The sequence below is a fragment of the Pimephales promelas genome, chromosome 14 (assembly GCF_988280905.1).
Source record: "Pimephales promelas chromosome 14, fPimPro1.hap1.1, whole genome shotgun sequence".
NCBI classification, from domain to species: domain Eukaryota; kingdom Metazoa; phylum Chordata; class Actinopteri; order Cypriniformes; family Leuciscidae; genus Pimephales; species Pimephales promelas.
In genome coordinates this window covers 16878981-16884980 of record NC_142782.1, presented here as the reverse complement: position 1 = coordinate 16884980, position 6000 = coordinate 16878981, and the positions used below count along the sequence as shown (strand labels likewise).

Genomic DNA, 6000 nt, shown 5'->3' with positions numbered 1-6000 from the left:
GATGCTCATGGGATTTTACCTTAGACGCACAGCAGCTGGGGATCACACTCACATACATTAGACACTCGATGCTGTCTCTGAAATCTATATACAGTGCACACAGCATGATGAAAGCTGAATAAATGGCTCTCGTGACATGACAATTTCAGGACATCATATCTCTGCCATTGGGCTGTGAGTGGGCAGAAGCACAGACATTATGTAACTCAAATGTTCCTGCTTCAGAGACAGTAAAGAGAGCATCCAAACACAGACACACGCATGCATGCATGCATGAGAGAGAGCCAGTGAGAAGTAAATAAATGAAAATCTCACCTGACCTGGTTAGGATGAGTGAATAAAAAGATGAAGCTGAGAGGGGAGACAGCGTTTGTAACGGTGAGTCAGTGCTCCTCTCTCATTCTCTGTGTGAGTCACTGAGCAGCAGCGTACTGTACTGGAAACCACAGGGAAGGACAACTAGGAAAACGTGAGTTCATTATAGGAACCATGCTTTGGATTTTCATTTTAACCCCCTTGAGAGAGGTTTGATTTTCTGTTGAACGAATCCTTAAAATAAACGATTTTAAAAATAAACGTTCTTTTTGGCGTCTCTATGAGGAACCTAAATATCCATGGAAACTTTTCATTGGATAAAATATTCTTTATAGTGGCAAAAGGTTCTTGAGATTAAATTGTATTTCACTCTTAAGAAAAAAAAAAATTTTTATTTTAAGAACCGTTGGGGAACCAAAAATTGTTATCACTGTAAAAAAATCCTTTTGGAAACGTTATTTTTAAGAGTGTAGCCTTGATTATTATATTATGTTTGACGTTTTATATTTATTTGAAGTTTAAGAACAAGACCAGACTCGTGTTCAACTATTGAAATGAATTGTGGTTCAACGATTGAAATCATCTTTACGTTTCATCTTTACTTGTTGACTTAGCATTCTGACTAGTTCTTTGACATGACGGCTGTTTTTTTTATTCTTAGTGACTAACTTTGTGCCATCTCAAAATTTTTTATTTAAGTAATTTAAATATTTTGAAATATACAATAGGCTACTGTACAGATGTACATGTTCAAATGTCTAGGGTCAGTAATGTTTTCTTAAGCAGTATGATGCTTTAATCAGCACTGTTTTTAACAACAACAACAACAAATGTTTCTTGAGCACTAAATCAGCATATGATTTCTGAAGGATCATGTGACATTGAATGGACTGGAGTTCAGCTCATGTTTTGCCCTTACAGTCCATTTCATAAATGACAATAACAGGGCTGATTTGCTTACCGCACGGAAGATTTGGGAAAACCATGCTGGGGATAAAAAAAAAGATGGAAATAGAAAAAGAAAAGAATTTTACTGGATTGTTGTCAATGTGCTAAAAAAAAAAAGTCCTTAACAAATGCATAGTGAAATGAAATGAAAATTGTTTAATTACTTACTCACCCTCAAGTTGTTCCAAACCTGTATGAATGTCTTTCTTCTGTTGAACACAAAGGAAGATATTTTAAAAGAATGTTGGTAACAGACATTTGCTGGTAGCCATTATTTACTTCCATAGTAGGAAAAAAAATAGTATGGAAATCAATGGCCACCGTCAGCTTTACCAACGTTCTTCAAAATATTTTCTTTTGTGTTCAACAGAAGAAAGAAACTCATAGAGGTGGAACAAGATTTCCATTACACGAGAGTAGATGTTAAACTTCATGTTGATTTGTACTTTGCCAAGATAAGCACAAACTAAAATGTAACTTTACAAAAAAAAAACTATGATTCTCCATCCATCTACGCTTCTTTCCATATGGTGACTTGAATCTCCTTCTGTCCAGCGTTAACGGCTGCAGTGTACTTGGCGCGTCAGCATACAGTGTGGTCTCCCCAGTGGACCAGCACGACAACCGTCTTGATTGAGCCGAGTAGGGGACATCTCTAGGGTCTTCAAGTGGGCACTTTCCATCCTCAGTGTTTCGTCGACTTGCCAAGAGGGCTCGACAGAGACTCTGGTGTCCCAGAGTCACCCCCCGCCGTCCCCCACTCAACTCGGCGCAGCTTACTGACCTTTACATCCCTCCTGCTGCAGAGGTTGCTCCTTTCTCGTAGTTCACATGTGACATAACCACAATCTCTCCGCAACCCAACCATACGCGTCAACCCGTTTGACTAAGGTTGTCGATTCCCACTGTTGCGTTTAAGTAGGTTCAGTGGCAATGGTTCTGTATGGCATAATACCTACCGCAAAACACAATATCTGCAAACACCAACCCTCATTCATGCAATATACTCAGGAATGTAATAACTGTAATTACAATGCAAACTATACAAATAAACTAGCTCTTTGGGTTTTTTTTCAAGAATTCTACGAAACCGTAGTGTGACGGCCTGTACACAGCTAGCCAGAATCTTCCCGTCTCAAGCACAGCCAGTTGCTGCTCCTTTCTGCTGCTTCAGATAAGTTCTTTACTGTGCGACGCAACTCTTGTCCACTGAATCCAACTTCTCTGAGGAACCGGGTTATAGAGTGTGCCGCAAATCCTCGTCAACCCCCTTCCACTGGATAAACCTGTTAACTCTATCAGCTGAACAATGCGTGCTGATCCAGACCACAAAACAATATCTGATCAGAGGTTAGTGGTGGCAATCTCAGGTGGAAAAATAAGCTGTTGATCAAAATCAGCCAGCATTTTCCAGTCCCCAACAGCTTCCAGTTGTCCTGGGTGAGAATTGGTTTTAACAGCTTTTCTTTTGGTTGCTCGCCTGGGTAGAGGAATATTGTCTTCTGCGTGTAATGTTTTGCTTGAACAGGCGACAAATTATTGGTCATGTTACGCTTGCCTTCCAATGCTAAAGACAAACATCGCAGTACTTGGTCATGGTGCCAAGGAAATTGACCTTGGCTGAGAGCCACCCTACATCCTGTCAGAATGTGCCTTAATGTGGCGGGTGATGAACACAAAGGACACGAGGGGTCTTCTCCTACACTGATGTTTAGGTTCTGTGGTGATGGGAGGACATCATATGTTGGCCTGATAAGGAAACTGATCCTACTCTCTTCCATTGGCCAAAGGTCTTGCCAGCCCATCTTACGTTGTTCCTCATCCACTCTCCCTGCTTAGCCTGGGAAATGGCCTTTATACACCTCATCCTCTCCTCCTGCTTTCGCACCTTGTTGACTACCAGCTTCCCCCTTTGAGCTCGGCCTGCCTTGTGCCATTTAGGAGGAGCTAAACTGAGCAAAACCCCCTCTTCCATGCTGTACCTGTCCCACGATATCCCCAATTTGAAGGGCAGCCTTTCTACCACAGATTTCTTTGCTGACCACTTTCTACCAGTTTTTAACACAGGTTCTGCCTCTCTTACACATTTGTCACCTGACTCTACTAAGGTCATTTCCAGTCTGGCCTTTGGCACACCTAAACTACTCGGTTAAAGCAGAGACTGGCAGCTGCAATATTCCTTTACTATAAAGTCCCACTTGGCTGAGGCAGCGTGGAACTCCCAACCATTTCCTGATGTATGAACTTATTAACGCTTCCAGCTTATCCACTGTTGTCAAAGAAACCTTGTACACAGTCAGTGGCCACAGCAACCTCGGCAGCAGACCAAACTGAAAGCACCAGAGCTTTAGTTTGTCTGGTAGAGCACAGCTGTTAATGCTCTTCAACCCTTCCACTGCTTGTCGTCTAACTTCTCCCACTCAAAACTGTGTCTGTATCTCCCAAGACTCTTCACTGGCTTCTCAGAAACTGTTGGTATTGCCTCACCATTAATGAAGAATGTTTCATCTACTACATTTCCTTTAACTATCGAGATGCTCCTTGATTTAGAGGGCTTAAATTGCATTTGTGCCCATTCAATATTATCTGTTAACTTCCCCAATAACCGATTAGTGCAGGCTACTGTTGTAGTCATAACTTGTCATGTCATCCATGTATACTCTGATTGGTGGTAGTCGCATCCCAGAAGCCAAGCGCTCTCCTCCTACTACCCATCTTGATGCCCTAATGATTACCTGCATTGCCATGTTAAAAGCCAGTGGAAAAATGGTGCATCCTGCCATTATTCCAACTTATAAGCATTGCCATGTAGTGCTGAATTCTGGAGTTAAGAAACTAAATTGCAAATCTCCAAAATAGGCTTTCACTAATTTTTTTATTGACATTGGTACTCTGAAAAAATCAAAGGCTGCCCAAAAAAGCTCATGTGGCACTGAACCATATGCATTAGCCAAATCCAGGAATGTCACATGGAGCTCCTTCCTCTTCTTTTTAGCTGATTGAATTCATTGCCAGATAACGTCTCGGGTTATGACTATAACCCTTGTTCCCTGAGAAGGGAACGAGACACTGCGTCGATAAAATCGACTCTTTGGGGACGCTCCCTAAGCGTGCGCCTCTGAAGTATGAATGAAACTAATCCAATCCTGATTGGTGTTGCGTCGTGACGTAACATGTGACGGCATACCCGGAAGTATAAAAGTGACGCTGTCACAACACACACTAGCCTCGCGATGAAGCAAGACGCTCAAGGGTCTGAAAAGGGGGCGTGGCAACACGACGCAGTGTCTCGTTCCCTTCTCAGGGAACAAGGGTTATAGTCATAACCCGAGACGTTCCCTATCGAGGGAACTCAACACTGCGTCGATAAAATCGACTCTTTGGGGAACGAGTACCCACTAGGCCACGCACCAAACAGACCCGCCCCAGAGTGAAACTGATTAGGCACTCAGCAAGGGCCGAGTACGTGTGCACCGGGCGTACTGGGAAGGCTGAGACTGTAAAACCTGATGAAAGTATGCGGGGTAGCCCAGCCGGCTGCCTCACAAATCTCCTGCAGAGGTACTCCCGACAGAAGGGCCCTAGAGGAAGCCATGCCTCTAGTCGAGTGAGCCCTTAAGGCCAAAGGTGAAGGAACCCCACGCACCTTGTAAGCCTCAGTAATAGCCTGGACAATCCAGTTACTTATAGTTTGTTTGGTTGCCGGGAGCCCCCTCTTAGGTGACCCAAAGCATACTAACAACTGGTCAGATCTTCTCCAAGAAGCAGACTTTTCCAAGTATACACTCAAAGCTCTGACGGGGCAGAGCAAGTGAAGCCTCTCTTCTCCCGCCGACACATGAGGTGGAGGATGGAATGCCTGAAGGACTACAGAGCGAGCCGTACTCGAAGGAACTTTAGGCACGTAGCCCGGACTCGGGTGCAAAAAGGCCTTTACTTTGCCAGGGGCAAACTCCAAGCAAGCTGGCGTTACCGCCAGGGCCTGGAGATCTCCCACCCTCTTAAGAGAGGTAATCGCTAAGAGAAAGACCATTTTCAACGTTAAGTCCTTAGGCGAAGCCGACTCTAAAGGTTCGAAGGGAGCGAGGGACAACCCTTCCAGAACTATTGCCAGATCCCAGGCAGGCACCCTGGACCTGATCGCCGGCCTCATCCTCCAAGCACCACGGAGAAACCTAATGACCAACTGGTGCCTCCCCAGAGGTCCACCATCTACTGGCGCGTGGAAAGCCGAAACGGCAGCCACGTACACCTTAAGAGTGGACGGGGAGAGACCCGCAGAGAAACGATCCTGAAGGAATTCCAGAACTGAAGCCACTGGGCAGTTTACTGGATCCAACCTCCGTTCTCCACACCAAGTGTGAAACACCTTCCACTTGAGGCCATATAATCTCCTGGTAGATGGGGCCCTAGAGCTAAGTATGGTTTCAACCACCTCAGCTGATAAGCCAGCATTTAGGTACTGAACCCCCTCAGAGGCCAGACCCACAGCTTCCACAACTCTGGGCGAGGGTGGAAGATTGTGCCCTCCGCCTGAGACAATAGATCCCTCCTCAGAGGAATCGGCCATGGCGGAGCTATGAGGAGTGATATTATATCCGAGAACCATACTCGTGTCGGCCATCTCGGGGCAACCAGAAGTAGACTGATGCCCTCTTGACGGACCCTCTCCAGGACCCCTGGGAGCAGAGCGATCGGGGGGAAAGCATACAGGCGAAGCCTCGGCCAAGCCTGTAC

At 45.1% G+C, this 6000-nt stretch overlaps 1 protein-coding gene across 28 annotated transcripts in view; it reads left to right on the top strand.

Annotated features, from left to right (window-relative positions):
• The first annotated feature begins 226 nt into the window (after positions 1–226).
• rimbp2b (RIMS binding protein 2b) overlaps positions 227–6000 on the top strand; it is a 175281-nt gene continuing 169507 nt past the window's right edge. For 17 of the 28 annotated variants that reach the window (XM_089119508.1, XM_089119506.1, XM_089119523.1 and 14 more), the window contains exon 1: positions 228–469. The gene's annotated coding sequence lies outside the window, so the exon portion shown is untranslated. Of the gene's footprint in view, positions 470–6000 lie in introns of all 28 variants that reach the window. The other 11 variants (XR_005623988.2, XR_005623957.2, XR_016146490.1 and 8 more) reach the window with 1 other exon arrangement.